Genomic DNA, 17,671 nt, shown 5'->3' with positions numbered 1-17,671 from the left:
TTGCTCCAAAACTATTAAACATTTTTTCACATTTTTAAAAGTTTATTCATTTTGAGAGAGAGAGAGAGAGAGAGAGAGAGAGAGAGAGAGAGAGTGAGCAGGGGGAGGGGCAGAGAGAGAGGGAGAGAATGCCAAGCAGGCCCTATGCTATCAGCTCAGAACCTGACTTGGAGCTCAATCCCATAAACCACAAGACCATGACTTGAGTTGAAATCAACATTTGGGTGCTTGACTGACTGAGCAACCCAGATGTGCCTTTTTTCACATTTTAATACTTTCCCACAATTTAAATCCGTTTTACATGTAGAATAATAAACGATACTACATTGCCATTTCCCATATTCCAAGTGTGAGGACATAATTTAGTTTCCATAAAAAAGATACATTTACAAAAGACTTTGATTTAGAACTTTTGTTTAAAAAGGCAGGACATGGGGAGTCTGGGTGGTTCAGTTGGTTAAGCATCTGACTCCTGATTTTGGCTCAGGTCATGATCTCATGATCAGGAGATTGAGCCCCATGTTGGGCTTTACACTGGGTGTGGAGTCTGCTTAAGATTCTCTCTCTCCCTTTGCCCCTCCCTCTCTCTTTCTCTCAAGAGAAAGAAAGAAAGAAAGTGAGGGAAGGAAGGAAGGAAGGAAGGAAGGAAGGAAGGAAGGAAAGAAGGAGAAAAAAATAAAAAGTCAGGACATGGAGCATCCATTTGGCCCCTCTTAGCAGAAGCAGTGTCTTAGAGGTGTCGTGGCTTTCTGATTTTTGTTTTTGTTTTTGCTTTTGTTTTAATTGTGGCAGAGTCAAAAACTCTTTTGAGGTCAGTTTCTTAGAGCTCAGCCTGGAATCTCTTTCATCAATCCTATTAGTGGTTCTAAGTGCTTCCTATATCCCTAAATAAATTCCTTTCTGACAAAGCTAGGTAGAGTGGATTCTGTTGACTGCAACTAAGCAGTGTTATCGGTATAAATGCTTTCAACTGTACTGTCATAGTATCCTTTACCATTATTTAATGACACCTTGGGCAGGTCTCATAGTTAAAATTAAACTTCCTGTCTAACCTTCCATTCATTTTCTTTTTACCTCTTATATCCAATTGTCTACTACATAAGGCCCACAGGCAGAGAGTGAGACATGAGCCTTCCTTTCTTACAAATACTCTCAGACTCTACCCATGGTTGCTTGTCTACTTCCCTCATTTTTTAAAAAATTTATTTAAAGAAATTTTTTTTTAATGTTTATTTATTTTTGACAGAGAGAGAGACAGAGCATGAGTCGGGGAGGGTTGGAGAGAGAGAGGGAGAGACACAGAATCCGAAGCAGGCTCCACGCTCTGAGCTCCGAGCTGTCAGCACAGAGCCTGATGCGGGGCTCAAACTCACAGACTGCGAGATCATGACCTGAACTGAAGTCAGACACTCAACCGACTAAGCCACCCAGGTGCCCCGTACTTCCCTCATTTGTGAGAGAGAACGGTTGGTAGAAATCCTGCATGAGTGAGGATGAAGGGAAGAGTATGGAGTTGTTGGGTGGTGTCCAGAAACAGCCTCCCAACATGAACACTGCATTCTTGGTAACTCTGATCTCTCATTCTCTTTCCTCCTCCATTGTTGTGTATAGAGTGGGAAGAGTGGAGTTAGGATGATGTTTGGGATAGAAGATTCAGTTTCAGCCTCTTGAAAAATCCCGAGAGGTCTCTAGAAATTCTCCTTACAACATACCCTTCGTTCTCAAGTCTGGGTCTTTTTGACCAGATATATCCTATCAGGGAAAATTTAACTCATTTTCGTAATAATTTCTGGATCTAATTTTTTATGGGACAAATAGCCAGTTTTTTTTTTTTTTTAATCACAGAAACTGACCACTTAAGTCATTCATTCTCTCAGTTAAGATAGGGGCATATGGTCCAGCCAGTCCGATCCATAAGCTTGGGACTGTGAAGATCCTAAAAAGTAGAAATAAAGAACAAGAAACATTCTCATTATTTATTGGTGGAAGCAGCTGGGGTGATGAGAGCCAATTTCCAGAGCCAGTAGAGACTTTCAGGCAGCCTGGCATGGTCAGTGGCCTATAGTTGATGTAGTGGCATTCTCACAGGATTAGTGGGAGGTGTGACATTGGCTGAGGGCCTAGTTACTGCTTTCTCCTTTGTTTTTGCATGTTGTGACTCTGTGTCTTCAGTCTTCCTTTCGATTTTTATTTTCCCAGTAACCTTTCTAATATAATGCTATACGTTTAATGCTATACATTTCCCCCTAAGCCCTGCCTTAGCTACATTTATAAATTTTGATATATTGTTTTTTTCATTTTCTTTAAATTCCAGATACTTTCCATTTGTCCTTATGACTTCCTCTTTCACTCATGGGTTATTTAGTACATATTGTTCAATTGTCAAATATTTGGGGATCTTAAAGATATTTTTCTGTTATTGATTTCTTCTTTAATACTATTATGGACAGAGAGCATCTTGGATGATTTAAATCTTTTAACATTTTTGAGATACTGCTCTTGTTGGGCCAAGTGTCCTATAAATGTCAATTAGGTCAAGTTGGTTGATAGTGTTGTTTAGGTCATCTACATCCTTACCAATTCTCTATTTACTCTATTGGTTACTGAGAGAAAAATGCTTAAGACTTTAACTATAATTGTGGATGTGCCTTTTTCTCCTTTTAGTTTTGTTAATTTTTGCTTCCTGTAGTTTGAAGTTGTCTTGTTAAATGCATATACATTTAAGATTGTTACATCTTTTTTATGAACCAACCTCTTTATCAAAATGGAATGTCCATTCATCACTGGTAATAATTCTTTGTTCTTAAGTCTACTTTGATATTAATATAGGTACTTTGGCTTTCTTTTTATTAGTGTTTCTCTCCCTTCACTTTTAATTTATCTCTTTAAATTTAAAGTGGGTTTCATATAGGTAACATATAGTTGAACCTTCCTTTGTTCTTTTAACCCAGACAATCTGTTGTTTAATTGGTGTGTTTAAATCGTTCACATACAATGTGATTATTGATATGATTGAATTAAAATCCACATTTTTTAATGCCTGCTTTTCGATTTATGATTACTCTTTATCATGACTTTGAATTTTTTAAACTATAGTCCTTTATTACCTATTTAGATAGATAGATAGATAGAGATAGGTAGATGGATAATAGAATATTTGTGCCCCCCCCCCCACACTCATATTTTGAAGCTCAGCTCCACACAGTTATGGTATTTGGAGGTGAAGCCTTTGAGAGGTAATTAGGTTAGATGAGTCATGGGAGTGGGGCCTCCCTGGTGGAATTAGTATCCTTGTAAGAAGAGGAAGAGAGTCCGGAACTCAATCTCTTTCCATTATGTAAGGACACGGTCAGAAGATGAAAATCTGCAAGCCAGGAAGAGGGCTTTCAATAGGAATTGAATCTATCAGCACCTTAATTTTAGACTTTCCAGCCTCCAGAACTGTGAGAAATAAATATCTGTTTCTAAACCACTCAGTATAGTATTTTGTTATGGCAGTCCAAGCTAAATAGATTAGATAGATTTTATTGCTGCTTTAAAGAAGTAACTGTTACCCTTATGCCCCCCAATTTTCACTTCTCAGAACCTATGCTAGACAAAACATTAGCACAGTTACCCAGAAATTCATCATAACATTGTTCAAGGGCATTCATCATAGCATTCTTTGTAATAGTGAAAAATTTTTAAATAATCCACATTTCCATCTTTTAGAAATATTCAAATAAACTACTATATATCAATTCTGCAGAAGATTATGCTTCCATTAAAAAGAATGAAATCAATAAATGGGCACTGATAAGAAAAATACATTCAACTTAAGTAATAAAAACTAATTGGAGTACACTATACAGAGTATGGCACAATTTAAACAAACAGAAACTCTTACCAAACAAAATGTATCCTTTCTTATATTAGAACATAAATGTGAATGTATATGGTTGGAAAAATTCTAAAAGGATACAGAGTGGATGGGTGATAAGGATACACAATTGGGGAACGATGTGGGATTGGGTGAGTAGGCACAGAGAAGTTTTTCTTTATCTGTATTTTAATTTTATCAATGAGAATCTATTATGTAATTAAAAATTAATTCATTGTGATGAATGGTAACTAGGATCATAGGAAAGAAAGATACACATAAATCAGGGAATTTTTTTTCCCTTTAAGACTGATGTTTTATTCATTTCAATAAAATGGGGTAAGAGATTTGGGAGTGGGGAAGCAAAAGTTGTCTGCTGCCTTTTGTGATACAACAGCAACAACAAAAAGCACAGTGAGTGTCCAGGGAGTGCATGTGCCTGGGGTGTGTCCCAGTACGTTTAGTTATGCTCATTCATGCTGAGACATTACTTTTGCCCATAAAAGGAGGAATTACAACATCAAACCTGGATTATTCTCATTTCCAAACAGTCCCAAAATGTCAACACATGGCTGTCAATCTTTTGTTCTGTTCCTCTCTCACAAACACTCCCTGGAACCCATGCCAATGGTTGAAAACAGATGCAGGCAGGAACTGTTTTGACAACACTGGAAATGCCTGTGATTAGGAGGCAGGAGAGAGTAAAAGTAATTATTAATATGCTCCTAAAAGAACAGGGAGTGCACCTTTAGAAGAGATTGTTGCATTGGTCCCTACTTGTATATATTCTCATACCTAAACAAGGGCACATGGTCTTACCCAGGTTTCTCCTAAGGAACCTCTAGCTAAGTATTCCCTGCAGCATTTTCATCATGGTAAGGCAGATGTATGGAAAGTTCTTGGAGGATGGCAGAAAGGTTGGAGGATGGCAAAAGAAGGGAAAAAGTTTCCCTTCCACCATAAAGTAACCTTCACCCAGTAAAGTGGATTTGGGTATCTTTTTAAAAAAAATTTTTTTTTTCAACGTTTATTTATTTTTGGGACAGAGAGAGACAGAGCATGAACGGGGGAGGGGCAGAGAGAGAGGGAGACACAGAATTGGAAACAGGCTCCAGGCTCCGAGCCATCAGCCCAGAGCCCGACGTGGGGCTCGAACTCACGGACCGCAAGATCGTGACCTGGCTGAAGTCGGACGCTCAACCGACTGCGCCACCCAGGCGCCCCTGGGTATCTTTTTAAAGCCAACCGACAAGGGCTCTCTGAATTTAGCAGCAAGCCATGGGATGCAGCACTTGACAATACAATTACTAGTTCTTAATTTATAAGACAGAAAACCTTTGTTTAGTTTAGCTCATTGCACATAAAGTAAGGTTGCCCTTAAGTAACTTTAATTATGGACTCTTCTCTTTACCAAGTGGTTGTGTTTTTCCTGTAAATATCCTCAGTTGTGTGTAGTTTGAACTCTAAATGGCTCCACCTCTGTGAAAAATGAACCAGGAAAAAAACAACCCCACTGACCAGCACAGGGAAGCTGTCTGTGTCTCTAAGAGCTATATGTAGAAACAAAAGTTTCCCTGATAATTTGTATTCACAAGCTTCCACTTCATGAGTTTGAGGTTAACTATATTTATATCTGTATGGTCTTAGAAACTCTTGATGAGAAATTATGTTAAAGATTGGTCTTGGGTCTGTGGTACACCAGGGTTACCTTATAGAAGTACAGACATACTTTGGAGATATTGTGGGTATTGTTCCAAACCACCACAATAAAACGAATATCATAATAAAGTAAGTCAAATGAATTTTTTTGTTTCCCAGTGCATATATATGTTATATTTACACTAGACTATTTTTAATTAAGTATGCAATAGCATTATGTCTTTAAAAAACAATGTACATATCTGGGGGTGCCTGGGTGGCTCAGTCAGTTAAGCGTCTGACTTTTGGTTTCAGCTCAGGTAATGATCTCATGGTTTGTGGGTTTGAGCCCCACATCAGGCTCTGCACTGACAGTGTAGAGCCTGCTCAGGGTTCTCTATCTCTCTCTCTCTCTCTCTCTCAGTCTCTCTATATCTCTGCCTGTCTCTCGCTTGCATGCTCTCTTTCTCTCTAAATAAACTAAAAGAATGTACATATATTTTTAAAAAAATTTTATGTTTATTTTTGAGGGAGAGAGACAGAGGGTGACAAAGGGAGGGAAGAGAGAAAAGGAGACACAGAATCCAGAGTAGGTGCTAGGCTCTAAGCTATAAGAACAGAGCCTGATGTGGGGCTTGAACCCACAATCCACAAGATCATGTCCTGAGCCAGTTGGATGCTTAACTGACTGAGCCACCCAGGCGCTCTAAAAAATGTACATATCTTAATTTAAAAATGCTTTATTGCCAGGATGCCTGGGTGACTCAGTCAGTTAAGCATCTGACTCTTGATTTCAGCTCATATTCTATGATCTCATGGTTCATGGGACCGAACCCCACGTTGAGCTCTGCACTGACAGTGTGGAGCCTACTTAGGATTCTCTCTCTCTCTGTCTCTCTGCCCCTCCCCTGCCAAGATAAAAAATAAACATTAAAAAATAGTTTAAAAATTGCTTTATTGCTAAAAAATGCTAATCATCACCTGAGCTTTTAGAGAGTCATAATCTTTTTTTTTTTAATTTTTTTTTTAACGTTTATTTATTTTTGAGACAGAGAGAGAGCATGAACAGGGGAGGGTCAGAGAGAGAGGGAGACACAGAATCTGAAACAGGCTCCAGGCTCTGAGCAGTCAGCACAGAGCCCGACGCGGGGCTCAAACTCACGGACCGTGAGATCATGACCTGAGCCGAAGTCAGCCACCTAGCCGACTGAGCCACCCAGGCGCCCCAGAGAGTCATAATCTTTTTGCTGGTGGAAGGTCTTTGCTGATGGGAGGACTGATCAGGGAGATGGCTGCTGAAGTTGGAGGTGGCTGTGGCAATTTCTTAAAATAAGACAACAGTGAATTTTGCTGCATCAATGGATTCTTGTTTTCACAAATGATTTCTCTGTAACATGTGATGCTGTTTGTTAGCATTTTACCCACAGTAGAACTTATTGCAAAATTGGAGTCAGTCCTCTAAAATGCTGCCACTGCTCCATCAACTGAGTTGATGTAATATTCTAAATCCTTTGTTGTCATTTCAACAATCTTCAAGGTATCTTCACCACGAGTAGATTCCAGCTCAGGAAACCACTTTCTTGCATTTATCCATAAGAAACAACTTTTCCATTCAAGTTTTATCATGAGATTGCAACAGTTGGGTCACATCTTGAGGTTCTGCTTCCAATTCTAGTTCTCTTGGTATTTCTTAGCATGTCTGCAATTACTTCTTCCACTGAAGTTCTGAACCCCTCAGAGTCATCCATGATGGCTGGAATCAACCTCTTCCCACAAATCGAAAATGTTCCTTAATGGCATCTGGAATGGTGAATCCTTTCCAGAGGTGTTTAATTTACACTGCCCAGATCCATCAGAAGAATCACTATTTATGGCAGCTATAGCCTATGAAATGTATTTCTTTAATAAGAATACTTGAAAGTAGAAATTATCCCTTGATCTGAGAGTTACAGAATAATTGTTATGTGAGCAGGCATGGAAACAATATTCGTCTGATTGTGCATCTCCATCAGGGCTCTCAGGTAACCAGGTACGTTGAGCAATAATATTTTGAAAGGGATCTTTTGCCTAAATGTCCATCAACTGATGAATGGATAAAGAAATTCTGGTTTATATACACAATGGAGTACTACGTGGCAATGAGAAAGAATGAAATATGGCCCTTTGTAGCAACATGGATGGAACTGGAGAGTGTGATGCTAAGTGAAATTAGCCATACAGAGAAAGACAGATACCGTATGTTTTCACTCTTATGTGGATCCTGAGAAACTTAGCAGAAACCCATGGGGGAGGGGAAGGAAAAAAAAAAAAAAAGAGGTTAGAGTGGGAGAGAGCCAAAGCATAAGAGACTCTTAAAAACTGAGAACAAACTGAGAGTTGATGGGGGGGGGGGAGGGAGGAGAGGGTGGGTGACGGGTATTGAGGAGGGCACCTTTTGGGATGAGCACTGGGTGTTGTATGGAAACCAATTTGACAATAAACTTCATATATTAAAAAGAAAAGGGGGGGATCTTTTTTTTCTGAGCAGCAGGTCTCCACATTGGGCTTAAAATATTCAGTCGACCATGTTGTAAAGAGATATGTTATCATCCAGGCTTTGTTGTTCCACTTATAGAGCACAGACAGAGTAGTCTTAGCATAATTCTTAAGGGCATTAAGCTTTTCAGAATGATAGATGAGCATTGGTTTTAACTTAAAGTCACCAGCTGCATTATCCCTTAAGAAAAAAGAGTCAGCCTGTGCTTTCAAGCCTTGAAGCCAGGCATTGTCCTCTCTTCTGTAGGCATGAAAGCTCTAGATGGTATCTTCTTCTAATAGAAGGCTGTTTCATCTACATTGGAAATATGTTGTTCAGTGTAGCCACTTTCATGATTTATCTTAGTTAGATCTTCCAGAGAACTTGCTGCAGCTTCTACATGAGCGCTTGCTGCTTCGCCTTGCATGTTTATGTTGTGGAGATGGCTTCTTTATTTAAACCTCATGAACCAACCTCTACTAGGTTCAACTTTTTCTTCTGTAGCTTACTCATCTCTCTTAACCTTCATAGAATTGTGAAGAGTCGGGGCCTTGCTCTGGGTTAGGCTTTGGTTTAAGGGAATGTTGTGGCTGGTTTGATTTTCTATCCAGACCACTACAACTTTATTCACATCAGCAATAGGGCTGTGTTGCTTTCTTCTCATTCATGTATCTACTGGAATAGTGCGTTTAATTTTCTTCGTGAACTCTTAGCATTCACACTTTGGTTAACTGGAGCAAGAGGCCTAGCTTTCAGCCTCTCTTGGCTTTCCTCATGCCTTCCTCACTAAGCATAATCATTTCTAGCTTTTGACTTAAAGTGAGAGACATATAACTCTTCATCTGACTTGAAGACTTAGAGGCCATTGTAGGGTTGTTAATTGGCCTAATTTCAGTATTGTTGTGTTACAGGAAACAGGGAGTTTCTGAGAAGAGGGAGAGAGAGATGTGGGAATGGCTGGTAAGTGGAGCAGTCAGAACATACTTAACATTTATTTATTAAGTTTGCCGACTTATATGGTCATAGTCTGTGGCACTGCACAATTAGAATAGTAACATCAAAGGTCAGTGATCAAAGACACCATAGCAAATGTAATACTAATGAAAAAGTTCGAAATATGAGAATTACCCAAATGTGATACAGATACACAAAGTAAGCAAATGCTCTTGAAAAAATGGTGCCAATAGACTTTTTCAATGCAAGATAGCCATAAGCCTTCCATTTATAAAAAAACAAAAACAAAAACAAAAAAACAACAACACACAATTACCTGTAAAAGGTACTAAAATGAAGCCCAATAAAACAAAGTATGCCTGCAAAGTCCTGCTGAAGATGAGCTCACACTCTAAAATTACAAATTGTCAGGCAACAGTCCTCCAAGAGATAGAATTAGGCACAAAACATGCAACAGGATTAGAACCTAGGAACTAAAATAACTTAGTAATTTAATTAACAACTTATTAACATGAATCATTTTGTGATTAAGGACATACAAAGAAAAAAACCCCAGCTATAAGAAAAGAAATGACACTTAAAATAAGAAAGAGTGAGCATGATGGAGAAGATAAAACTAGATCCCTGCCTCACTCTGTATACAAGATAAATTCCAGATATATTAGGATTTAAGTGTGAAAAGCAAACTTTGAAACTTTTGGAAGAAAACGTAGAATATTATGACATTGGAATCGGAGAAGTTTTCTTGTACAGGACACATAAATCAGAAACCATAGAGGAAAGTTGGATAAATTTGAGCTTTATTAAAATGAAAAACTTCTTTGGGAAAAAGGATATCATAAAGAAGAAACAAATAGTCTGAGGAAGATATTTGCACCCTATATAAAAAGGAATCCTATAACTTAATAAGAAAATGATAGTCAATCCAGTTGAAAAAGATATTAACGGTTCACATAAGAGGCAATATAAATGGTTGATAAATGTATGAAAAGATGCTCCAGTTCACAAGTAATGAGGAAGTTGCAAATAACAACAAAAGTTGGCAAGGATGTGAGGAAACAGAAACACTTATGCATGTAGGGGCATATGTTGGAACGACCATTGTGGAGAGAAATTTGGCTGGATCTAATAAAAATGAAGATGTACATACCATCTCTCTCACCTGTCCACAGAAGGCAGGTAGTTGGTGAATACCAAGTGACCAACTGACTTAATCTGAGAAATAAAAAAAAAAAAAGATATTTTCATTGATACAAGTGGAGACGATTGCATTTTGAATAATTTTTAAGTACCTGCTATGCCTGCCAACAAGCAAAGAAAGGCGACTAGTTAAAATTATGTATTTCAAAATAGATGGGCACAAGAAGAACTTCTTGGGAAGTGAAGGCACTGCTAATATAGCCATATGAATTTAACAACTGAAGATGAAAAAATTTAGAAGCACAAGGAGAGGAGCCAAATAGCTTATGAGCTTGCTATGGGAAGGCAAAATTAGCCAGCTCCAAAACTGTCTTACTCAGCAATACAATTTATTCAAAAGTGCAATATTGAAGTCAGATTCTGCAGTGCAAACTAATCATATGGTTCTTGGGCTTTTAGCTATAAGATGAAACTTTAAAATACTTAAATACACTTGCACAGATTGAATTTCCTGATTAAAAAAACTTCTGTTTCTGTTGTAGTTTTTAAAATAATTGACTCCTAAGCATCTTATTTTTCTTGAATTGGCCCTTGTGCAAAAAGTTTGTTCATTGCTGCCCTAAGTGTAGCTGTGTGTAATAGAAACAAAGGTTTAAAAGGAGGGGATTCACCTAACTGAGCAATGTCGGAGACAGTGGGAAATATTTTTATTTTTATTTATTTATTTTTTATTTAATTTTTTTTTCAACGTTTATTTATTTTTGGGACAGAGAGAGACAGAGCATGAACGGGGGAGGGGCAGAGAGAGAGGGAGACACAGAATCGGAAACAGGCTCCAGGCTCTGAGCCCTCAGCCCAGAGCCCGACGCGGGGCTCGAACTCACGGACCGCGAGATCGTGACCTGGGTGAAGTCGGGCGCTTAACCGACTGCGCCACCCAGGGGCCCCAGTGGGAGGTATTTTTAAAAGCACTGGCCTTTTTCCCATTGGAAAGCATCCACCAGTACTATTGTGCAGGCTGCCACTGATTTGTCTCTTTATAAGACCAATCATTATAGGCACATAGAAAATAAAAACTTGAAAAAAAGCTCAACATCACTCACCATCAGGGAAATACAAATCAAAACCACCATGAGATACCACCACACACCTGTCAGAATGGCTCACATGAACAACTCAGGAAACACCAGATGTTGGCGAGGATGCGGAGAAAGAGGATCTCTTTTGCAATGTTGGTGGGAATGCAAGCTGGTGCAGCCACTCTGGAAAACAGTATGGAGGCTCCTCAAAAAGTTAAAAATAGAACTATCCCACCACCCAGCAATTGCACTACTAGGTATTTATCCAGAGGATATAGGTGTGCTGTTTTGAAGGGACACACGCACCCCAATGTTTTTAGTAGCACTATCAACAATAGCCAAAGTATAGAAACACCCCCAATGTCCATCTATGGATGAATAGATAAAGAAGATGTGGTACATATATACAATGGAGTATTACTCAGCAATCAAAAAGAATGAAATCTTGCCATTTGCAACTACGTGGATGGAATGGAGGGTACTATGCTAAGTGAAATTAGTCAAAGACAATTATCATATGACTTCACTCATATGACGACTTTAAGACACAAAACAGATGAACACAAGGGAAGGGAAGCAAAAAGAATATAAAAACAGGGAGGGGGACGAAACATAAGAGACTCTTAAGTACGGAGAAGAAACAGAGGGTTACTGGAGAGGTTGTGGGAGAGGGGATGGATTAAATGGGTAAGGGCATCAAAGAATCTACCCCTGAAATCATTGTTGCACAATATGCTAACGTAGATCCAAATTAAAAAAAAATAATTAACTAATTAAAAAAAAAATTTGCTCCTGTGATTTTGAGAAATGACCAAAGGGAAACTATTTGTTCTGCCACTCCCAAACCTGTGCATTTATATACCTTTGAATGAATGTATGTTTGGTCGTGTGACTAACTAGAGATCCTTCAGTAGGTTTCACACTCAAGGAACAAACACACAGTCCCAAGGGTAAGAGCAAATACCTTCTCTACCCCAGACATTGATGACTGGGCCTTAAGGCCTTATTTGATCAGGTAAGCAGGTTTAAAGGGTTAAATAAGGAAATAATGAGTGAGGTGGGAGAGGTTGCCAAGATTTATGACTTAATTCATCTACCTGCACTGCTCCTTTGCAATGGAGTAGGGGGAGCAGTGTCATTTTTCACTCAGCCTGGTGACTGTTGAAAATGATTGCCCTATTCTAGTCTAAGCTAAGTGGGTTGAAGTCTTAAAGTGACAGCAGGATGACAACTGCCCTTTCAGACTTGGGTTTTCAGTGTTTCCTTGGTTTTCAGAGAGGACAAGGGGGGATAATTAGGAAAAGGAAGTCCTATTGTAATAATGTCAGGCTTAAGGAGAGGGAGGTAGATGTTGTGGACCTTCAAAAAGAAAGTACTTATTAAGTCAAGCTCTTCAGGCTGATAGAAAACAGAGGCACGTTTTCAGGATACTGAAGGAGCCCCAGTGCTCCAGAAGGCACCGTTGATGATCGCTTCATCAGGGGTGGCTACTTTGGACCCTGGATTTGCACAGGTGGGCCTTAGCATAAAAGGGCACCTGGTGGGCATTCTAAGGGAGGAGAGTACAGTGTCCTCTTAAGCCTCTGCCATCTGGTAATACTTTACAAATCCTTCATACCTTATCCACTCCTGCTGCCTCAGAGTGCCTTTCCATCAGAAATACCACTTATTCTGAGTCCTGTGAACACATTCGCAGTGGATATTGACTGCTCCTTCGCCCCAGTAGCTCTAGGATTTGCCTCCAGGTCATTGTATCAGAGCGTGTAAGAACTGCATTGTTTGGTCAGAAGAGGAATTTCGAAAATAAGGAAGTAAGACCCAGATTGGTGAAGTGACTTGCTAAACTAGTCACTGGAAGAACCAGCTCCTAGACTAGCTGTAGTCTTGTGCTGGGTGCCTTATCCTTCAATGTCTAGGGATAGAGGGTGTCCTGGATCTGGGAGAAATCTTTCAGGAAAAGGGCATTTTCCTGTCTTCCCTGTCAGGTCTTCATATCCTCCACTGTCCCCACCCCCCTTGCACTGCCCCAAGCCACTTCCAACTCATTGGAGAGCACTACTCACTTTAAACCCCACACAGCAAGAGACCTGGAAAATCCCTGGGCCATGAAGAAGTCCTGGAACAAAACCAAGTATCTGCAGACCTAGCACAGCAGGTGGTGAAGTTACATCTCTATGCAATTTAATTACAAAATTCTCTTTGTGACTGAAGCGTAGGGAGAGGTTATTTTTTTTAAAGACCCTGCTTCCCCCTCTTGCTTGGTAACCCCAGGCATTTCAGCTCATGAACACAATGGACCTCTAAGTGTAGGGCAGGAAAATGCACTTGTACTTCTCAAACATTTCCACTGGCGAGTCTGGGAATTTTTAGAAAGGCAGCCTAGCACTGGGTTTGAGTACAGTTGCTTAGAGTTCTGGTTCTCATCATGTTTTTCTCAGTGTTTGTTTATAAAATTTGCAGATTTTATGTGCTTTCAGCTTTTGAAAAATGCATTAATAGCCTTTAGAGTCTTTTGGTAGCGTTTTTTGTGTTCCTTTAAGAGGCATATCTCCAAAAGATAGGGTTTCACTAATTAAAGCCAGAGAGCAGACTGGAGGGAGTGGCCGCAGGGCTCCATGCAAGGGGTGAGGAATTGGCTCTTTATTCCTAGGACCCTCCGTCTCCCCTCCCTCTGCTGTCCAGATGAGGAAGCATATGTGTGAGATTATGTACCTATTTGCATGATAAAGAGGTACACATTGCATGTGGGAAGGAATGAAATCATCAATAGATACCGTTAGTCATTTTAAGTAAAAAGCTAATACCTCTGTGTCCAATAACTGAGATATTGTGGTTAGAAGAAAGATACAATTTTTACAGGTAATTGAATTAGAAACATTTTTATAGGTTGCACTTGCTCAAGCTACTTTATTTCCCACTGCTTCCTAGTGTTGGCCCTGGGGTTCTTTCCAGCAGAACCCTTCACTGTCCATCACTGCAATGTGCTTGTTCCTCTCTCTGCCTTCCTCCCAGAGGCCCTTTTCCTCTGGTCCAGCCAAGCCCTGCCTTGGTTCCAGCCCACTTCCCAGCTCATTTCCCCCATTGGATGCCCTCTTAGGTAAGTCTGTCCATGTGTGTGGTCTGAATCCCTCATTACAGTAAACAGCTACTGGCTGCTGTTTTATTCATCTGATGTCTTTTCCCCTCTTTGCCTCATGGTGCACCTCCTCCTCCTTTGGGAGAACTGTGTATCACTCTCTCTGTATGGTTTCTCTGGTGTACATTCTAAGAATCCTTCTTTCTAACACTTGTTACACTTTTTCAGGGGCTTCTCAATAGAGTGGAAGCTATTCAAGAAGGGAGACTGCCTGTAGGGCTTAATCACTGGGCCCTCCCTGCCTACCTTGCTGCCTAGCTCACAGGAGGGGCCTAAGGAATGCTTAGAGAAGGAAATGAATAATCAGGAGCCAGAGCATCTTGATCCGCAGAAGAAGGAAAATGTCTTATTCAGATAAGGGAAAACTTCACTTTTGCTTAGACAAGTCAGTGCTCTTCTCATCCATACATGTCAGAATTTTTCTTCTCTATGTATGCTTCAGTTTCACTACAATGGTTAGGTCAGAATGAGGCCTTCAGGGCTGAAGCCCATTGTAGACCGATCGGACTTTCTAGGAGGAAGTCAAAGTACAGACACTGGACAGAGATTCTTTGGGCAACAGCAAATGTAAGGACATAAGTGTTGCTGACAAGAGGAGAAAGTGTAGGTAGGGGGAGCAAGTGTACCTAGGGGGGCAATCTTGTAGTGCTCTGCAAGCGTAGTCTTGAGACATTTGGAAATGTCTACTCTGAACCTTCAAGCTCAATGAAACCACTCTCTGGCCTCCTTCTCAGTTGGGACATTTTTTGTTTACATTTTTGCATGATTATACATTTCCAGGTTACAGGCTGGAATACCAGGGGCTTCACCCCATTGTTTCACTGGGGGGTATTTGGAAGAGCTGTGAATAGCAGAATAGACTGACTCTCTCTCTCTCTCTCTCTCTCTCTCTCTCTCCTCTCTCTCTCTCTCTCCTAACCCTCTTCTACTTGATTTCTACACTAGAGTGACCAATTGGATCTTTATCTGAAAACTTGTATACCTTTTGGGATGAAATCTTAATTTAGCATAAACCGAAGAAAAGCCAAGCCAAAAAAAGGAAAAGCAGAAAAATTACAGATCACATGCCCTTTTAGGGATTACTGACCCTGAGCTAAAATGTGAATCACCTCAGTATCCTCCAGACTCCTTATGGGTCCCTATTTCTTCTCCTTCCACTTCTACCCACCTTTCTTCAGGTCCTCAGAACTTTCATGATGGCTCTAATTTTCCTCTTAAGTGATGCAAAAAAAATAATATATTGCCTTTCAGGGATACTCAGAGTTTAGCAAAGGACAAATCCATAAGCCAAAGGAATGAATCTCAAGGTATTGGATTTAGGTGTCGGGGGTTGGGGGTGATGGGATTTGTCTGGGGTAAAAAAACTTTTCTAGAGCTTCTGAAGTTATGCCATTTAGGTGCCTGCCAGTCAGCCTATTCTAAGGCAATGCTTCCTTATGGGATATTGTTATATGTGATTTTTATTATTTCTAGCTTCTCATACATCTTTCCCAACCCTAGCACACTAAACTCAGCAGTTTGGTCAGAACAATCCTATTTCAACAAGAAAATTCAATATTCCCTGGAAGTTTCAGGCCTTTCCTTTAAATTTTACTGCACAGGACTTTTTTTAGATAAGAGACTATTTGTTTTTCATGTTCAAGTTCCCAGTACATAGGCACATAGTAGATGATTAGTAAAATGACTGTAAGTGACTCTAACCACATTGGTATAACTAGCCTTTGTTCACTTTAGACCAGATACTGTATTTGCTGGGAATCTGGATAAGCAAACAGACTGGTGTTGATTCTTTACTAGTTTGTTTTCTCTTGAAAGCTTACATAAAAGTTGCTTAAAATAGAGGGGTTTATTTTTCTCTCTACCCAACAAGAAGCCCAGAAATAGGGCCTATTCTGGAGCCTGATGAGGATATCAAGGAGCCAGACCTTTCCATTTTTCCGAGGCTCATTCCTCATTTGGTCAGAGTTGTCTTCTTCTCTTATGGTCACAATATGGCCGCCACGGTTCCAAGCACTACCTTCTCAGCAGCTGCATTTGGTCAGGGTCCCTCCTAATCTTTTTCTGTAATTAGGGAGGAAGTCTTCCCCAGAAACCTCAGTACACTTCCTCTATACCTGAATGCCCCAAAGTAGATCACATGGTTCCTTTACATCAGTCACAATATAGGGGAATGGAATCACCTTCAGGCGCTTCCACATTCTCAGTCGTTCTGACCCAGGGGAGCAGTTGCTTTTCTCTGACCTCCTTGGCTCCACTTCCTGAGCCCAGTGGACAGAGGGGGAATGCTTGTCTGGTAAACAACCAAGAGTGTCAGCCCAGACTCCATCATATCAATATTCCTCTCAGGCTTTTTTTCTGCAGATATAAATCCAAGTTGGCTCCTTCTCAAGGCAGATATCGAAGGAGGAGACTTTAAGAGTCACAAGACTGTATTATTATTTTTAATTAATAGAAGTTTTTAGAAGTTACAGGAAGAGTTGAACCATCCTGCCACAAAGCAATTTTAAAGGAAATTATCTTAAAATGTTTTCATAAGGTTAAAGATCCTACCCAAATTTACTTCTCCTCTTAAGAGAGAAACATCACAAACTTTACCATGAACTATACTTAATCCATTTGCATGGGAATACTTGAAATTTTGACTGATATCAGATCTTTAATATTAGAGCTTATAGTTTTTTACAGTATATTTTTTTAACCCATTCTAAATTCAATCATCCTTGAGGTCAAAGGTAGATGCTGGAATCCTGGTTTACTTTGTTTTCCTATTTTCTTGTCATTTATGTGGCACACAGAGTCACTTATCAAATCCCACATTTTCCAGGTTAATCCAGTCAAATCCACCTTTAGGACAATGCTTCACTGTACCTATGCAGTCAGGTGTGAGTGTGTGTGTGTGTGTGTGTGTGTGTGTGTGTGTACACTCTATCTACTCTTAAAAATATGGAACTGGTTTCTAGATTCTAAGACAACAGACTTAGAATGGAATGGAGATCTCAGAGAGAGAGAGAGAGAGAGATTTCAGACCCTGTATCAGGGAACTTGACCTAAGAAAATGGTGCTAATCCAGATCAATAGTTTAGTGATGATGTGAGGAAATCTGGGTCACTACATAAAAAACAAAACAAAACAACAGGATCAATACTTTATACCTATATAAAAGAAGACTTTAGCTGGATCAAAGATCTAAATATGAAGGTAAAACCATACAGCTAGTAGAATAAACCATAAAAGAATATTTTTGTGGCTCAAAATGAAGAAGGGGATTCTAAAAAGACGAAAGTCTTTGACCATAATGGTCACAGAGGATGGCAAATTGGAAGAAGGATTATCATCATCAACTAAATATT

The 17,671-nt window shown here is 39.7% G+C and overlaps 1 long non-coding RNA gene across 1 annotated transcript in view; it reads left to right on the top strand.

The window, feature by feature from the left end:
• The window catches only part of LOC123605919, a 271,832-nt gene extending 261,455 nt beyond the window's left edge, over positions 1 to 10,377 (top strand). Inside the window, exon 4 of the long non-coding RNA XR_006716003.1 lies at positions 8,924 to 10,377. This is a non-coding gene — a long non-coding RNA (uncharacterized LOC123605919). The remainder of the gene's footprint in view (positions 1 to 8,923) is intronic.
• Positions 10,378 to 17,671: the final 7,294 nt, after the last annotated feature.

The sequence above is a fragment of the Leopardus geoffroyi genome, chromosome A1, assembly GCF_018350155.1.
Source record: "Leopardus geoffroyi isolate Oge1 chromosome A1, O.geoffroyi_Oge1_pat1.0, whole genome shotgun sequence".
Taxonomy (NCBI): Eukaryota; Metazoa; Chordata; class Mammalia; order Carnivora; family Felidae; genus Leopardus; species Leopardus geoffroyi.
The sequence above is the reverse complement of the archived record's forward strand: the minus strand, read 5'-3'. Positions and strand labels throughout refer to the sequence as shown.